Source organism: Zalophus californianus, chromosome 1, assembly GCF_009762305.2.
Source record: "Zalophus californianus isolate mZalCal1 chromosome 1, mZalCal1.pri.v2, whole genome shotgun sequence".
Lineage (NCBI taxonomy): Eukaryota > Metazoa > Chordata > Mammalia > Carnivora > Otariidae > Zalophus > Zalophus californianus.
This window is the reverse complement of record NC_045595.1, coordinates 134469661-134488792: the sequence shown is the minus strand read 5'-3', so window position 1 is coordinate 134488792 and position 19132 is coordinate 134469661. Positions and strand designations below refer to the sequence as shown.

General features: G+C 44.1%; 1 protein-coding gene across 3 annotated transcripts in view; it reads right to left on the bottom strand.

Moving 5' to 3' along the window:
• The window catches only part of YEATS2 (YEATS domain containing 2), a 108446-nt gene extending 102261 nt beyond the window's left edge, over positions 1–6185 (bottom strand). The window contains exon 1 of one of the 3 annotated variants that reach the window (XM_027583071.1): positions 6006–6185. The gene's annotated coding sequence lies outside the window, so the exon portion shown is untranslated. Of the gene's footprint in view, positions 1–1139; positions 1169–5811; positions 5892–6005 lie in introns of those variants that run through there. The other 2 variants (XM_027583072.1, XM_027583073.1) reach the window with 2 other exon arrangements.
• Positions 6186–19132: the final 12947 nt, after the last annotated feature.

The following is a 19132-nucleotide window of genomic DNA, read 5'->3' as shown; positions in this document are numbered from 1 at the left end:
TACAAAACACTGCTGAAAGAAATTAAAAACAACATAGCTAGGGCACCTGGGTGGCTCAGTCGGTTAAGCAACTGCCTTCGGCTCACGTCATGATCCTGGAGTCCCTGGATCGAGTCCCGTATCAGGCTCCCTGCTCGGTGGGGAGTCTGCTTCTCCCTCTGACCCTCCCCCCTCTCATGTGCTCTCTCTCTCATATTCTCTCTCTCAAATAAAATCTTTAAAAAAAAATAAAAACAACATAGCTAAATGGAAACACATCTCATGTTTACAGATTGGAAAATACTGCTTAAAAGTCAGTACTACCCAAAGCCATCTATAAATTTGATGCAATCCTTATCACAATCCCAATGACTTTTTTTGTAGAAATAGAAAAACCCATCCTAAAATTCATATGGAATATCAAGGGACTCTGACCAAAACAATCTTGAAAAAGAACAAAACTGAAGGACTCACACCTCCTGATTTCAAAATGTACCAGAAGCTATAGTAATCAAAACAGTGTGGTATTGCCATAAACAGAAATAATACACACCAATGGAATAGAACAGATAGCCCAGAAATAAAACTGACCATATAGATGGTCAAATCAATTTTTACAAGAATGCCAAGACCACTCAATTGGGAAAGGACAGTCTTTTCAACAAATGGTGCTGGAAAAACTAAATATCTACATGCAAAAGAATGAAGTTGGACTCTTACCTAACAACATATACAAAAATTAACTCAAAATGGATCGAAGGCTTAAATGTAAACTTGAAACAATAAAACTTCAAAAAGCTTCACAACACTGGATTTGCAAAGATTTCTTAGATATGACCCCAAAGGCACAGGTAATAAAAAAGTAAATTGGACTTCATGAAAATTTTAAAACTTTGTGCATCAAGACACTATCAACAGAGTAAAAAGGCAAGTCATAGAAGGAGAAAAAATTTGAAAATCATATATCCGATAAGAGATTCCTATCCAGAATATATAGAACTTCTAAAACTAAAAGCAACAAAAAACTTGACTCAAAGTAAGCGAAAGATCTGAATAAACATTTCTCCAGTGATAGACAAATGACCAAATAAGCACTTGAAAAGATGCTCCACATCAATAATATTAGGGAAGTACAAATCAAAACCACAGTGAGAGAGCACCTGGGTGGCTCAGTTGGTTAAGCGACGGCCTTCAGCTCAGGTCATGATCCCAGGGTCCTGGGATGGAGTCCCGCATTAGGCTTCCCCTGCTCTGCGGGGAGCCTGCTTCTCCCTCTGCCTCTGCCTGCCACTCCCCCTGCTTGTGCTCTCTCTGTCAAATAAATAAATAAAATCTTTAAAAAACAAAACAAAACAAAACAGTGAGATTATCACTTCACACCCATTAGGATAGCTATCAAAAAAAAAAAAAAAGAATCAGAAAACAAGCGTTGGCGAGGATGTGAAGAAACTGGAACTCTTGTACAATGTTGGAGGGAATATATGTGCAATCCACTATGGAAAACAGTGTGGTAGTTCCTCAAAAAACTAAAAATTGCATTACTGTATGATACAACAATTCCACTTCTGGGTATATACATACTAAAAGAACTAAAAGCAGGGACTTGAAGAGATATCTGTACACCCATGTTCTTAGCAGCATTATTTGCAATATCCAGAAAATGGAAACAACCCAAGTGTTCATCAACAGATGAATGGGTAAACAAATGCGATATATACATATACTGGAATATTATTCAGCCTTAAAAAGGAAAGTTCTTTACTCAAAGAATACAAAAACACTAATTCAAAGGGATACATGCACCCCTATGTTTATAGCAGCATTATTTATAATAGCCAAGATATGGAAACAGCCCAGGTGTCCACTGATTAATGAATGGATAAAGAAGATGTGGAATAAATACACAATGAGTATTATTCAGCCATTTAAAAAAATGAAATCTTGCCATTTGCAACCACATGGATGGAGCTAGAGCATATAATGCTATGTGAAATCAGTCAGAGAAACACAAATACCATATGATTTCACTCATATGTGGAATTTAAGGAACAAAACAAATAAGCAAAGGGAAAAGAGAGACAAACCAAGAAACAGACTTAATTACAGAGAACAAACTGATGGTTACCAGAGGGGAGGTAGGGGGATGGGTGAAATAGATGAGTGCAGGGTAATGTACAGAAGTGTTGAATCACTTTACCATACCCCTGAAACTAATATAACACTGTATGTTAACTAACTGGAATTAAAATAAAAACTTAAAAAATAAAGTTTTTTTAAAAAGGAAGGAAATTCTGACACATGCTACATACAAATGGGTGAACGTTGAAAACATTATACTAAGTGAAATAAACCCATCAAAAAAGACAAATAGTTTGATTCTCCTTATATGAGGTACTTAATGTAGTAAAAATCAATCACAGACAAAGAAAGAATGGTGGTTGCCAGGGACTAGGAGAAAGGGGGAATGGGAGTTATTGTTTAGTGGGTATAGATTTTCAGTTTTATAAGATGAAAAGAGTGATGGAGATGGATGGTGGTATGGTTGCACACCGTTACAAATGTATCTAATACCACTGAACTGCACACTTAGGTGGTAAATTTTATGTGTATCCTACTAAAATTGAAAAAAAAAAGCATATGTAGGAGTGAAATGTTAAATATGGCTTTTCCATTATTAACCATGTCCTTCCTGATGGAGCATATGTAATAAACTCATTTATTCCCAGAAGGGAAAAATACTTAAGGGGGAAATTCTGCAAGCTCTATGTCAAACTACATGTTTTCAATAGCTAAAAGAACTCTTGACAATCAATTCCCATAAGTGATAAACACAAAAAGATATACACAGGACAGAAACAGAAAATCACCAATGGCCAATACATGTGAAAAAAATATTCAAATACACTAGTAATCAAGGAATGAAAAATTAAACAAGACACCATTTTTCACCTACCAAATTTAATTTTGGAGCAAATGGAAGTTAGGCATCTCAAAAAAGGCCTAGGTTTTTCTAATCCATACTCAGTATCTTCACTTCCTCAAGCCCCAACCAATTATTCCAATCTGGTTTCCACCTCCCACTTCTAGAACTCTGGATAATGATACCAATGACTACGGGTGCCTGCTGGCTCAGCTGGTGGCGTATACAACTCTTGATCTCCAGGTTGTGAGTTCAAACCCCATGCTGGGTGTAGAGATTACTTAAAAATTAAAAAAAATCGGGCGCCTGGGTGGCTCAGTTGGTTAAGCAACTGCCTTCGGCTCAGGTCATGATCCTGGAGTCCCGGGATCGAGTCCCACATCGGGCTCCCTGCTCGGCGAGGAGCCTGCTTCTCCCTCTGGCCCTCACCCCTCTCACGTACTCTCTCTCTCATTCTCACTCTCTCAAATAAATAAATAAATCTTTAAAAAATAAAAAAAATAAAAAAAATAAAAAATTAAAAAAAATCTTAAAAAAAAAGTAATAGTAATACCAATGACAAAGCTAACAACCTCCAAATCCAATTAAGCATCTCACTAAACATCTCAGAAGCATGGATGGACCAATTCTCTATCCTCTATGAACTTATTTTTCTTGGCTTTTGTAACGCCGGTCTTATGCCTTTTTTCCCTACCTGACTGGCTGTTTCTTCTGTCCTGTGTTCTTCTTCCCACACTTCTTCTTCCCATACTGCACCTCAAAGCACCAATTTCACTTCTCTATACTCTTCCCCTTGGTGATCTCATACAGTCCCCTACTTTTCAGTATCATCTATGTAATGAACTCCAAATTTTTATCTAACAAGTCTTGGTTCTCTCCTCCATGAGTTCCCAAACCTGTACATCCAACTGCCTCCTCAATATACCAACTTCCTTACTGATAGGCATCTCACATTTAATACACCCAAAACAGAACTCATGATTTTTCCCACCTCAAATTTCTGTTCCATTTTTCTTCCTCTCAGTAAATGTCACAATCTACTCATAGTTGCTCAAAACAAATAGCAAAAAGCAAAACATTCTCAGGGCATCTGGCTGGCTCAGTCAGTAAAGCATGCAACTCTTGATCTCAGGGTCATGAGTTTGAGCCCCATACTGGGCAAAAAGTTTAACTTAATTTAAAAAAATATATTAAGGGGTGCCTGGGTGGCTGAGTTGGTTAAACATCTGACTCTTGATTTCAGCTCAGGACATGATCTCAGGGCCATGAGATGGAGCCCCACTTCAGCTCCATGCTCAGCAGGGAGTCTGCTGGAGATTCTCTCTCTCTCCCTCTGCCCCTGCCCCTGCTCGCTTGGGCTCACACAATCTCTTTCTCTCTCTCTCTCAAATAAAAAAATAAATCGTTAGGGAGCCTGGGTGGCTCAGTTGGTTAAGCGACTGCCTTCGGCTCAGGTCATGGTCCTGGAGTCCCAGGATCGAGTCCCGCATCGGGCTCCCTGCTCGGCAGGGAGTCTGCTTCTCCCTCTGACCCTCTTCCCTCTCGTGCTCTCTATCTCTCATTCTCTCTCTCTCAAATAAATAAATAAAATCTTTAAAAAATAAATAAATAAATAAATAAATCGTTAAAAATATATATGTAAAAAAAAAAAGCAAAGAATTCTCCCAGGTCTTGTTCATTCTACCTCCAAAATATTTTTAAATCTTTGTACTCTTCTTCATCTCTCCTGCCATGGACCAAGGTACTGCAAACAGCATCCTATCTCCTAGCTCCCACTCTTGCCCTCTTCCTCCACACAGCAGTCAGATTATGCTACTTGCCTTCTTAAAACCTTCAAAGAAGGGCGCCTGGGTGGCTCAGTTGGTTAAGTGACTGCCTTTGGCTCAGGTCATGATCCTGGAGTCCCGGGATCCAGTCCCGCATCAGGTTCCTTGATCAGCAGGGAGTCTGCTTCTCCCTCTGACCCTCCCCACTCTCATGTGCTCTCTCTCTCTCATTCTCTCAAATAAATAAAATCTTTAAAAAAAATTAAAACAAACAAACAAAAAACCTTCAAAGGATTCCTATGAAAACTAAATCCCTAATCAGGGCATTATCTGCTCCTATCTTTGAAAGAATATACACAACCAAAAATCACAATATCTCTAGGCAGTAAAACTATGAATACTCTTCCTCATTTTGCTTGTCTGTATTTTTTAATTTCTCTATGATGAATACATGCTACTTGCTTATTAAAAAAGGATATTGCCGAATACTGTATATTACATCGCATTTTTACACCTTAAGGAGAAAAGAGAATGAAAATTGTAGGTAAACTCTATAACTGTTATAAGCTTAGATGAAAATACTAGCAAACACCTATAAACACTCTAAGAATGAGGCGTCAGGGCTGTGAGATTATTGGTGACATTTTCCTCCTCTGTTTTCTATTTTTTAACCTAATTACACTCATGATAGAAAAAAAGGTTATGGTATAAACCTCATTCATTGTCTTCTGCAATCTGGCCACAACCCACCTTTCTTCCAAGTACTCACTTTCCCAAGCTTTCTACTCTAACCCCGCACTGTGTCACACCTCTGGTGCTCTAACTCGGGCATATCCCTGGAATATCCTCCAACCTTTCTAAATCCCACGCATCCTTCACGAGGGAGGGGGACAGTAAGGATGGCGACAGGTTGGAGGCAGATTTCCACGGTTCTTGTTGGTAAACCCACAACTTGCAGATGCTGGAGCCAAATCTCGTCTCCAATCCCACCACAGGCCACCAAGCTTAACATCCTGAAAGCTCCGGCCACTGGGGCTCAAGGGACCCCCATCTCCTCAGGGAGCGCTGTGCCCCTTAGAAGGACCCTCCAACACACCCAAATTCCAGGTTCCCGCTTCGGAGACTCCCCCCGACGGACACACTCACCCCGGAACCAGCCTACTCCTCCGGGTCCTCAGCTCTCTGCAGTCACCGGCTCCCTCCCTCCGCTCTGCCGGGGCCGCGCGGCAGGCAGGGTGGGGGAAGGGAGCGCACGTGCCCGCGCCGCCCCCGCCCAGACAATGCCCCGGAGAGCGGAGCGCGCGCCCGGCCGGTCCGATCCCGCTCCCGCCAACACTCACCCTTTCCTCGGTCTCCAGCCGAAGCGCAGGGCCCGCCGGGCGCCGCGAGAGGGCACGAGGGAGGTGAGGGAGCGGGCGAAGCCCCGCGGAGCCGCCCCGCCACGAGGCCCCAGCGACCCCGGAGCCCGCGGAAGCACACGGCTCGGCGGAGCCCGCCCGTCCCTTTCGGCCCCGCACGTCAGCAGCAGGGGCGGGACGGGACGCGCGCGGCGGCGGCCGCGGGGGCGCGCGCGGCCCCGGGGGCGGGACTTGCAGGGATGTGGGCGGGGCCAGGGCTCCAGCTGGTGCTGGGGCGCGGGCCAGGCTGGAGCTGGGGTTGGCGGTGGCCCAGACTCTGATCCCGGCCTGTGCTGCCGCACTGCCTGGGGAGTATGGATGTCCGTTCTGGCAAAGGCACCGTCATTTATCATTTTCCTTCCTAGAAATGGCGAGTTCCACCCTCAAGTTTGACAGAATATTCATTCTGCCAGCATATGTGAAGCTTCCACAGTAATAGCAGTAGTTATGATTTGTGTGTGTTTATCATCTTGTGCTAAGCTTTGTGTTAGGTGCTAGGGATATATATAACAATAATTATTACTAACCTATCGTACAGATGCAGAAATTGAGGCTCCAGAATGTTGGGACTTAACTAGTTTACACAACTAGTGAGTGATAGTCCATCAGATCCAATTTACCTCCTAAATATTTTTTTTAAAGATTTTTATTTATTTTTGCGCGCGCGCAAGAGAGAGAGCGCGAGCATGAGCGGGGGAGGGGCAGAGGGAGAAGCAGGCTCCCCGCTGAGCAGGGAGCCTGCCCTGGGACTCCATCCCAGGACCCTGGGATCATGACCTGAGCCAAAGGCAGAAGCTTAAGCAACTGAGCCACCCAGGCACCCCCCCCTAAATATCTTTTGAGCCCACGTTTCCCTTTCTTTCTTCCTATAACACCCTACCTCAAGCGCCTTCATCTATCTGCCCAAGACTGCTATAGCTCTCCAGGGATCTGTTTCTGTCCCCTTTCACTCTGTTCAACTCACTATGTAAAGATTTTCCAGAATGCCTGGTGGGTCAGTTGGTTAAGTGTCTGCCTTTGGCTCAGGTCATGATCCCAGGGTCCTGGGATCCAGCCCTGCATCAGCCCCTTGTTCAGCGGGGAGCCTGCTTCTCCCTTTGCCTGCTCTGCCTGCTGCTGCCCCTGCTTGTGCTCGCTCTCTCTCTGACAAATAAATAAAATCTTAAAAAAAACAAAAAAATGATTTACCACTGGCACTGAGTAGTAGGTTTAGAGAGAGTTCACTTTATAATTTTTTATGCTTTACATGTTATCAAATTTTGGGATGTATTTAATGTTTAATAAAAATGTTTTGAAGAAATTTATTCCTTTATCTCAGATAGCAAGTCCAGTGCACTGCACAGTGTGCACTCAAAAAGCATTTGTTGGGGGCACCTGGGTGGCAGGGAATGGCTGGAGAATGTGACACAGAGCCTCCTACTCTTGGTTTCCACTCAGGTCCTGACCTCAGGGTGGTGGGATGGAGCCCCTCCTCAGGCTCTGCTCAGCAGGGAGTCTGCTTGAGATTCTCTCTCTCCCTCGCCCTGTGCTCCCCACCCACCCCGCACACACCTGCACTCTCTCTCTCTCAATAAATCAATAATCTTAAAAAAAAAAGTATTGATGTAATGTATGGTGATTAACATAACAATAAAAATTAAAAAAAAAGTATTTGTGGAATGAATGAATGAATAGTAGGGCCAGGAACTGACTGCAAAGCTCTGCAGGATAAGGGAATTGAAGGATTTATAATACATCACCCCTGGCCCCCTGACCTTGAGGTCTATTACAGGTAAAGACAGATTAATAATATTTATTCAGCACATTTTTATTGTGTTTCTCTTCTTTGTTCTGGCACTGTGTGCCAAGCACTGTGTTAGGCACTAAGGATCAGAAAGGAACAAAACAGTTCCTGCCCTTGTGAAGTTTATAGACAATGTGATCTGAAAGGCCAGGAAAGTCCTCCCTGATCCTGAAGCTAAGACCCAAAGAGAAAATAGGAACTGGAGAGGTAGAAAATAAATTTCATGGAGAAAGAGGTAGGGTAGGGGGTCAGCATGAGTGTGTCAGTGCTCCCCTGCTTTTGAGGTCTAACCATGAGTTAGGGACTGCTTTTAGGCAAACAGGCTTGAGCAAAGGAATGAAGGGCCTAGAGCAACCACCTGGCTGAATACAGACAGGCCCATCAGGCAACCCATCTCAAAATATCCATAAGCCCTAACTAACCCATGCGCTACTTACCACCAGGCACAGTACCAAAAAAAGGAAAATTCCATACATGGCCCTACCTCCTCACCGTCCCCCTTTAAAAGCAGCCCCCATCCACCGCCTCGTGGCAGACAGCCTCTTCTTTGCTGTCCTACCCGCCACTGCCTTGCCGTGTTTTCAATAAACTTCTATCTCCTTTGTTCTGCCTCAAGTGAATCCTTTCACTGCCCATGCCACCTGATCATCGCCCCACATTTGGGGGCCCCCAACCGATCGGACAGACACCACATGTAGACACCACATAGAAGTGTCTGGCTAGGGGGCGCCTGGGTGGCTCAGTTGGTTAAGCGACTGCCTTCGGCTCAGGTCATGATCCTGGAGTCCCGGGATCGAGTCCCACATCGGGCTCCCTGCTCAGCAGGGAGTCTGCTTCTCCCTCTGACCCTTTCCCCTCTCATGCTCTCTCTCTACCTCATTCTCTCTCTCAAATAAATAAAAATAAAATCTTAAAAAAAAAAAAAAGAAGTGTCCGGCTAACTGGGGGTAGGGGTGGGGCTAGAAACCCACTTCTCCTTGCCCAGCTTGGTTGGCTGCCTAATTCTGGCAGATACCTCACATGGAGCAGGGCTCAGGCGCACAGAGTGGTATTAGGGAGAGAGAGGATGCTGCTTCTAGCTGTCCTCAACTTTCAGATGGTGTGCCAGAAACCCAGACTTCTCTGTAGGCTCCCTGCCAGGCAAAGGAGTATGGCTGAGAGCCACGGATGGGACAATGCGCATTGTGCCAGGGACCAGGTGATGGTAAACCAGGGGCAGTGGGGAACTGATTGGCAGTGAATGGCTGGAGAATGTGACTAAGAACCCAAGGATGAGCAGAGCTGAAGCCCCCAGCAAGAGCTAAAGTGCTCCCAAGTCAGCTGGTGAGAGGAGCAGGGATGGAGGGATGAGGGTGAGTGAGACTCAGACTCCTGAATCTCAAGGAGCTGAAGCAACAGATCATGAGTTTGCCAGCCGACCTTAGCAGCTGACGCCAGCAGGGCTGTGGTGACCAGGAGTGACTAGGGAGCAGAAGCCAGTGAGGACCCAGACTACAGCTTATAGCTGTGCGCCCTGATCCGGGGCTCCTCTGGCCACTGCCTCTAAGCTTCCCTTTGATCCCACAGGCCATCTTGGGAAGTCAAGGTGGGGAAGGAAAAGTGCTGGCAGGACTGCAACTTTAAAGTGACTGAATGTTTACCCCAAATGAGATCTTTGAAGACCAGATAACTTTATTGGCAAGTTTAAGTTTAGCCCAGTCCCGGATAGCAATGAGAGCCTCTGAAAAAAGTTTGCCTCATTTAATGAGATATAACATAGCTACAGATTTTTACACATATGCACACAGGGTGCACATTTCCATAACAGAGGTAAGCTCTATTAAGGAACTGGGCAGAGTCAAGACAGCCCAGCGTAGGGGGAGCACATTTAATACGGAGGTGGAAAAGGCCTCCCTGAAAAAAACATTAAGTGAAACCTGAAGGCAGTAGAAGCAGGATAATGCCTGAGGCAAGGTGAGAAGGACACTTAGGGTAACTTAGAGGAGAGCAGAGGGGCTGGGGATGAGGCTGGGAGCAAGAGCTCAAAGGAGGTGGCGTTAAGATTTTGATCTTTGCCATAAGAACAACAGGAAGTCATTAAAGGGTTTGAAGCAGGGGTGTCATGTATTTTATTTGCCCTTTTAAAAAGATTGCTTACCTTCGCTAATGGGTGGGAATGACTGGAAGGGTGTGTGAACAAAGCGGCCACTAGACGGTTAGAAAGCAATCTGAGTCTCCCAGATGAAAAATGAGGATGGCTTACCCTGAACAGTGGAGATGGTAGGAAGTAGAGAGATTCAAGAATTGTGGATCGAATACCAAGAGACTTGGTAATGAACTGGGAGGAGACCGACCCTGCCAAGTCAAATGCATGTAGACAAAGCCACCATCCTTTGAGCAGACAGAGTCCTGCACAGCTGGAGGTTGGATTCCAGGCCCCTCCTTAGCCAGGCTTCTTCAGCCAGTATTCGCCCGCACATCGAGGGGAAGTAGGCCTGGGAGGAGAAGATTAGGAGGGAGAAAAACTGAGGCTGATTCCCCCCCCCCCCCCCCCCGGTTTCTGGCATTGGCAAATGGGGGATAGTGGTGCCATTTCCTGAGGAGGGGAGGAAAGTCTGAAGGAAGAATAGATTTTGTGTGTTGGGGGTGGGTGAATCAAGGATCCCCTTTGGGACATTTTCAGTATGAGCCATTCACCTGAAGAGGCTAAACAGGCATCTGTCCACAGGACCATGAGGCTCGGGGGGGGATCCAGTGAGTGGCGCTGTCAACATGCCTTTACCAGGCAGCTGGGGGGAGCTGCGAGATTGCTGTGAATGACAACACAGTTCGGAGGGCTTGCAGAGCCACAGCCTACAATGTCACACCTTGCTTCAGACAAGCCAACGCTCCAGGGGCACCTGGGTGGCTCAGTCGGCTGAGCGTCCACTTTTGGGTTTAGCTCAGGTCATGATCTCGGGGTCCTGAATTTGAGACCCGCGTTGGGCTCCAGGCTCAGCGAGGAGTCTGCTTGAGATTCTCTCTCCCTCTCCCTCTGCCCCTCCTCCTGCTCGCCTATGCTCGCATGCTCTCTCTCTCTCTCAAATAAATAAATAAAATCTTAAAAAAAAAAAAGCCAACACTCCAAACATTGAGAAATTTCACATAAGAACCTGGATTTCTTCTTTTGTGAAAACTCAGAAACTGTGGTAACCTGGACCCAGCTTGCTATAATTAGATATTGGCTAACACCATGCTATCAGGCAGTGTTCCAAGCACGTCACAAATTTAATCTAGATAACTTTTTTCTTCTCTATACTTTAAGGAAGAGAAAAACGAAAGCACAGGAAGGTTGAGTAACTCGTCAGACTGCTAAGAAGTGGTGGAGCTGGGCGCCACAGCGAGGCCATCTGGCACCAGGGTCTTAGCCACACCACGCAGGCTGCTGGAAAGCTGCACCCCATTTAGGGAAGTGCTACTGGCTGCAGCAGGTGGCCCCACCCCCTCCCCGGTGTCCTCCTGCCCCCCCCAAATTCCATACCCAGCAGCAGTTGCCATGTATTGTTTTACTTGAGCTGTTGTTTTCAGATGTTAGAGAATTATTTCTCTGTACCAAGTAGAAAGTTAAAAATATTACATTGATGGGTGCCTGGGTGGCTCAGTTGGTTAAGCATCTGACTCTTGATTTCAGCTCAAGTTGTGATCTCAGGGTTATGAGATTGAGTCTTATGTAGGGCTCTGAGCTGGGCTTATAGCTTGCTTAAGATTCTCAAGGTTCTCGGGGTGCTTGGGTGGCTCAGTCAGTTCAGAGTCTGCCTTCGGCTCAGGTCATGATCCCGGGGTCCTGGGATCAAGCCCCGCATCCGGCTCCATGCTCAGCAGGGAACCTGCTTCTCCCTCTGCCTGCCTGCCTACTTGTGATCTCTCTCTCTCTCTCTCTCTGTTAAATAAATAAATAAAATCCTTAAAAAAAAAGAAGAGTCTCAAGATTCTCTCTCTGTGCTGCCACCAACCCTGTTCATGTGCGCGCGCTCTCTCTCTCTAAAAAGGAAAAAAATTAAATTGACACGTGTAATTTCTATGGGTAAGAATTTAAAAATTATTTGGGAAATTTCTGTTTGTACATTATCTGATCAGATAAAACTAGTAAAAACAGATTAATATTCAGGTTAAATACGTATGAGAAACTCTTAACTATGTTTCCATGCTTCTGATACAATCATACTTCTGAGGTGATCTCTTATTCCCAAGTATATAAGATTAAAATGATAGAACTAAGGCAACTAAAATGTTAAGTAACTTTTACATTTGGAACGGTTTTATTTAAATAAGGTTGATCTCCTTAGATTGAGGTCAGGGAGATTTTGGCAATATGCTTAAACTTAGTTTCAACTCTTAGGAAAAAAATATAGTTTATGTAATCTCTTATAGCCTTTCAAGTGGGAAAGGGGGATGGGTGATTTAAAGATGTATTTATTTATTTTTGAGACAAAGAGAGCACAGAGGGGAGTACGGGGAGGGGCAGAGGGAGATGGAGAGAGCAGACCCCCCACTGAGTGCAGAGCCTAATGTGGGGCTTGATCCCAAGACCTTGAGATCATGACCTGAGCCAAAATCGAGTCAGATGCCTATCTGAATGAGCCACCCAAGCGCCCTAAGATGGGTGGTCTAGATTGCTTACCAGTGTCTTCCTTAGTAAATGGGTGGGAAGAAAGAGGGAGATATGGATGTTAAATGTGCATTAATGGGGAAAAAAGGCAACTGTCATTAACATTAGTCAAGAAGGTTCCAGGAGTGGTGACAATGACCCAGGAAAAGGAGCCTGTAGTTGGAGGGGCCTCACTCTGGGAGATGTGCGAAACAGCTCCTAGCCAGGCTCCAGTGGTGCGGGGCCCTGGGGGCAGACTGAAAGCAACAATCAGGAAAACAAGGAAAGCCTGAGAAGCATGGTGAACTCAAAGTTCTGCCTGAGGCCATAACTGGCTCAAATGGGAAATTGTTGCTAATCTCTGACCCAGAGATTCAGGTGTCCTGGCCTATTCCCTGGAAAGACCATCCACCCTTCCTAAAATTAACATGAGCGGGACCCCAGAGCCCTTGAGGTAATGCGTTCCCTTATCAGGTTGCAATACTAATTAGACTTCTTAAATGAGAATCTCACTTATTTACAGCCCCAAGCAAACTGTAGTTAATGCCTGGGAATTACACTCAGGCAGTTAAAAATAAACAATTATTGGGGCGCCTGCCTGGCTCAGTTGGTGGAGAGGGCGACTCTTGGTCTCGGGTTGTGAATTCAAGCCCCACATTGGGTGTAGAGATTACTTAAAGAATAAAAAAACCTTTAGGGGCGCCTGGGTGGCTCAGTTGGTGAAGCATCAGCCTTCGGTGCAGGTCGTGATCCCGGGGTCCTGGGATCGAGCCCCACATCGGGCTCCCTGCTCAGCGGGAAGCCTGCTTTTCCCTCTCCTACTCCCCCTGCTTGTGTTCCCTCTCTCGCTCTCTCTCTCTCTGTCAAATAAATAAATAAAATCTTTAAAAAAAAAAAAAGCCTGAAGACTTCTGGTTTTAATTTGGTTACATTTTCTTATATTTTTAATTAGCTTTTAGGTGTCCAGTTAATATAGTACTGAGATATTTTCATTTATTTATTGTTTTTGAATAAAGATAAATAAGTGCTGAGCTTATTGATTGAGATGATTTTTTTTAATCTTTTTTTTTTAAAGATTTTATTTATTTATTTGACAGAGAGAGACAGTGAGAGCAGGAACACAAGCAGGTGGAGTGGGAGAGGGAGAAGCAGGCTTCCCGCTGAGCAGGGAGCCCGATGTGGGACTCGATCCCAGGACCCTGGGATCATGACCTGAGCCGAAGGCAGACGCTTAATGACTGAGCCACCCAGGTGCCCGAGATGATTTTTAATATCCTTTAATTTCCTTGATGGTATTGACTTGTATGGTCCTCTGCTAGTTTTTATCATGATGTTTTCCTGGCTTCCTATTTTATAATCCATCTGTTCTAGAAATGCCCCCAAATGCCCTTAGTCAAGAGGTATAATCCTGACTGCAAATAGCTCTCATTGCCAAATATAATAAGAGGCCTCTGGTGACCTCAACTGAGCCCAAACAAAGAATGTTGCATATATCAGGTTTCAAAAATCAATTGCTGAGCAGAGTGCTATCCCGTTGACCCTGATACTGGAACTCTTAATCTGCCTTCACAATGGCAGATTTTGGGATGTTACCCCTGTAATCAGATCTCAGTTCCTCCAGTGCAAGTGAGCAGGGGATTTTAGCTGGTAAGAGCAATCTTCTACAAATTGACCTTGGCACTGATTTGAACCACGTGGGTAATAATTTTCATTCTCCAAACATCTCCGAACTCTTATACTTTGTATGACCATTATGATTCTCTTTCTATGCTTATATAACACCTCATTCATATGTTCAGAGTAAACTCATCCAGATTTGGTGTTCCCCAACTGAGCAGCAGATAATGTCAGAATAGTCATAAATGTGCCTAGAGAAGAACTGTTCACAGTATAAAAGGAACAAAAGGAGGAGAAAATGTCAGGGAATTTTCCCTGCTGTTTTGTATTGTATTCATTGTAGATAAGACCAAGTGGAGAATTTGAGCAGTCAGAGTTTGTGTATAGAATGAATTTGGGTCTTCATGGCTCTAAATGTGGGCAGCCTGTTTTAAAGTAAAACAACAAAGCACCAAACCCCCATAATATTGGGTATAAAAGCTGGGAAAACTTTTGTGTGACCCTTGACTACATACTGCTTGTACAGTGTTGACACTTTTTTTTTTTATTTAAGTAGGCTCCACACCCAGCGTGGAGCCCAACATGGGGCTTGAACTCACGAACCTGAAATCAAGACCTGAGCTGAGATCAAGAGTCAGACGCTTAACCAATTGGGCCCCCCAGGCATCCCAATGTTGACATTTATATTTTGCATAAAAGATTTATTTATGCAACAACAAAGGCATAAGAAGCTGTGCCTCTCCTCTCCCCTTGGGCCACCTTGTCTCTCTCCTTCATGAGCTCTTGCCTTTTTTTCTTTTTTAGATTTTTAAAATTTATTTGGTAGAAAGAGAGAGGGAAAGCACAGAAGGATAGTGGGAGGGAGAAGCAAACTCCCTGCCGAGCAGAAAGCCCAAGGTGGGTCTCCATCTCAGGATCCTGAGATCATGACTGGAGCCGAAGGCAGACACCCAACTGACACCCAGGCGCCCTGAACTCTTTCCTTCCAGATGTGATATACACAGCAACTTGGTAGACTTCACATCCATTCTTGACCTGTTCTCCTTTGCCTCCTTCTATAGAAGCTGGACAGTTGAACACTCAATTTCCTACCCTCCCCTACAGCCAGGAGTAACCATGTGACTCAGTATCCAAGATGAAACCACAGTTCAACGAATGGAAACAACTCCCCAATCAGAGAAAGATAATTATCATATGATCTCACTGACATGAGGAATTTGAGAAACAAGACAGAAGATCATAGGGGAAGAGAGGGAAAAATGAAACAAGACAAAACCAGGGAGGGAGACAAACCATAAGAGACTCTTAATCTCAGGAAACAAACTGAAGGTAGCTGGAGGGAAGAGGGATGGGAGGGATGGGGTGGCTGGGTGATGGACATTGGGGAGGCTATGTGCTATGGTGAGCACTGTGAATATTGTAAGACTGATGAATCACAGACCTGTACCCCTGAAACAAATAATGCATTATATGTTAAGTAAAAAAAATTTTTTTTTAAATAAAAGAACTCCCAAAGAAGGGAGAGAGTTGTTGCCCCTCTGTCCCCTTGATTTTGGATGTGATTCCTGAAGGTCCAGCAGCCATCCTTCAACCATAAGGTTATAAACCAACACCTTAAAAATAGTGGCACCGAAAGAAAGCAGGAGTCTGGGTCTTTAATGATGGTATTGAGCCTCTGTACTAGGTCTAGACCGTCAACTTGCTATGTAAGAAAAAATCCTTTATTTAAACAACTTGTAGCCAGGTTTTCTATTATTTCTAGCCTAGGACATTCCTGTATGACACAGGAGATTTCTTCAATGTGTTTCTTTCCTGATTTTCCTCAACTTCTCTGATAGTTCTTTCTCAATCTCTCTCCCATCCTCCTCTTTCTCTGCCAATGCCTAGATCCTGAGGTTTCTATGTCTTCTGTCATTGTTCTGGTCTCATTTCTTTTTCTTTTTTTTTTTTTTAAGATTTTATTTATTTATTTGACAGAGAGTGCGAGAGAGAGTACAAGCAGGGGGAACAGCAGGGAGAGGGAGAAGCAGGCTCCCGCAGAGCAAGGAGGCCGACGGGGGCTCCATCCCAGGACCCTGGGATCATGACCTGAGCCGAAGGCATATGCTTAACCAACTGAGCCACCCAGGCGCCCGTAAGTTCTCATTTCTTTTTTTTTTTAAGATTTTATTTATTTATTTGAGAGAGAGAATGAGAGAGAGAGAGAGAGCACATGAGAGGAGGGAGGGTCAGAGGGAGAAGCAGACTCCCCGCTGAGCAGGGAGCCTGATGCGGGACTCGATCCCAGGACTCCAGGATCATGACCTGAGCCGAAGGCAGTCGCTTAACCAACTGAGCCACCCAGACACCCAAGTTCTCATTTCTTGAATAATTTTCTCCATGTGTACAGCTTGAACTCCCCCTTACCTACCAATGAGTTTCTAATCTAGACCATAAATTTAGGCCTCTATCCTGAACATGGATCATTATTTTCAAGTACCTTTAAGACATTTCTCCTTGCATGGCCCTGAAGCAAATTCAGCCTATCCACAGTTACACTAATTTTTCTCCCCTCCAAAGCTGACTTTTCTTCCTTTCTCACCTATTTTGATTAGCAATTCCACCATCAACTCAGTTATCTAAGATAGAAACTCTGGAATCTTCTATTCCGCATTTACACTCACAAGTCTTATCCAATTAATTGGTCTCCAGGTGTTAGTTACTGAGTCCACCTTCTTAATTCTTGGGTTAATTCTCTCTCCTCTCCTCCCTCAGCCATTGCCCTGGGCCAGGTGCCCACTCTCTCACACCTGCATTCAAGCACCTCCTAACTGGTGTGTTGCCTTCCTGTTCTCCCTATCTAATGCATCTCAGCTGCCAGGCCAACTTCCTCCAACACAAATCTGACCACCTCTGCCATTTAAAATACCTTCCAGTGCCCCACCCCCCTTGCTTAGGGCTAGGGATTCTCACATTTTAGCATCTGCATTACCTGAAGGACTTGTTCAAACAGATTCCTGGGCCGTCCTCCCCTGTTTTTGATTCAGTAGGTCTGGAGTGGGTCCTCAAATGTGCATTTTTTTTTTTTTTAAGTAGGCTCCACACCCAATGTGGGGCTTCAACTCATGACCTTGAGGTTAAGAGTTGCATGCTCTACCGACTGAGCCAGCCAGGTGCCCCCTAAAATGTGCCTTTCTAACAAATTTGGGGATGATGCTGATCAGGGACCATACTTTGAGAACCACTGGCCTTGGCTAAAATGAAAACTCATTACTGTCAGGTTTAAGATTATTTACAACTTACCTTCCCAGTTTCTGGCTGCTGCCCCCCACATTCCTGAAGTTATTTCCAGAGACACCTTCCACTTCTATGGAAACTCAAGGTCTTGACTCATTCTCTTCCCCCTGCCTGGAATGCATGTCATTCTTCTCATTCCTGGCAAACTCCCTTACCAGTTCTTCAAGGAAAGTCCAGCTCTGACCTTCCATTCTCTTAAAAATGAATTTACTGCTTCCTCCTCTATACTCCTTGGCACTTCATACATAGGGTACTTTATAGTCTTGCTACTTAAACTGTGGTCCTCAACTAATACTAGAGACATCACCTAGGAGCGTGTTAGAAATGCGGACTCTCAGGCTTCACCCCAGACCTATTGGATCAGAATCTGCAATTTAACAGGATCCCCAGGTGATTCCTGCTCAAAAAGAAGTGTGAGAAGCACTGCTGGGCACGGCCTCATGCTAGGCATTGTGACGGATGGTTTGATGACATTATTTCCTTTGATCCCTTCAGGAGTCCCATGGCTCATTATTATCGCCCACAATTTATTGAGGAAGTAAGAGGTTGGTAGTAGCAGAGCTGGGATTCAAACCTAGGACCATCTGGCTTAAAAAAACCTGTGCTTGCCATATTATACCTATTGTCTCTCTATGACAGGTTTTCACACAGAGCATTGTAATTATCTATCCATAGATCTGGCTCCCTGTCCATGTAAGGAAATGCTGCTCTGGCAAAGTCTCTAGTCTTCAAGGATAAAAACAAGGAAGAATCTTTGTTCTTTCTCACTGTCAACTCCAGTTCTGATAGCAACTTTGGGTAGGATGAGCTTCTTGAAGGAAAGAGTTTACATGAATTTTAAAAATCTAACAGCTTTATTGAGATATAATTCAAACACCACACAATTAACCCATTTAAAGTGCACAATCTGGTGGTTTTTAATATATCCACAGAACTGTGCAACCATCACCACCATCAGTTTTCAAACGTATCATCACCCAAAACAAACTGCATGCCCTTCAGCAGTCACTCTCTGTTTTCCCCCAGCACCCCAACTCCAGGCAACCACAAACCTACCTCTGTATCTGTAGATTTGTCGATTCTGGATGTTTCACAGGAATGGAATGGCACAATATGTAGCCTTTTGTGACTGGCTTCTTTCACTTAGTCTAATGTTTTAGAAATTCAGCCATGCTGTAGCATATATCAGTGCTTCCCTTCTCTTTATTTCTGACTAAAATTCCATTGTATGGATATGATATTTTTTATTTGTCCATTCATCAGTTGATAAGACACTTGAGTTGCTTCCACCTTTTGGCTGTTATAAATAATGCTGTTATGAGCATTGCTGTATAAGTTCTTGTGTGGACATACGTTTTCAGTTCTCTGGTTATATACCTAGGAGTGGAATTGCTGGGTCATATGGTAACTGTGTTTAAGTTTTTGAGGACCTGCCAGACTATTTTCTAAAGGAGTTACATCATTTTAAATATTCAGCAGCAGCCATATGGGGATTCCATTTTTTCCACATTCTTGCCGACGTTTGTCATTATTTGCCTTTTTAAAAAATTCAATTTATTTAAACTAAAAAGAACTTATCTTTTTGATTATAGTCATTCTAGTGAGTATGAAGTGCTATGTCATGGTGGTTTTGATGTGCATTTCCCTGATAATGAATGATATTGAGCATCTTTTCATGTGATTGTTAGCCATTTGTATATCTTCCTTGGGGAAATGTCTACTCAGATCTTTTGTCCATTTTTGAACTAGGTTATTTTATTTTATTTTTTAATTTAATTTTTTAATAAG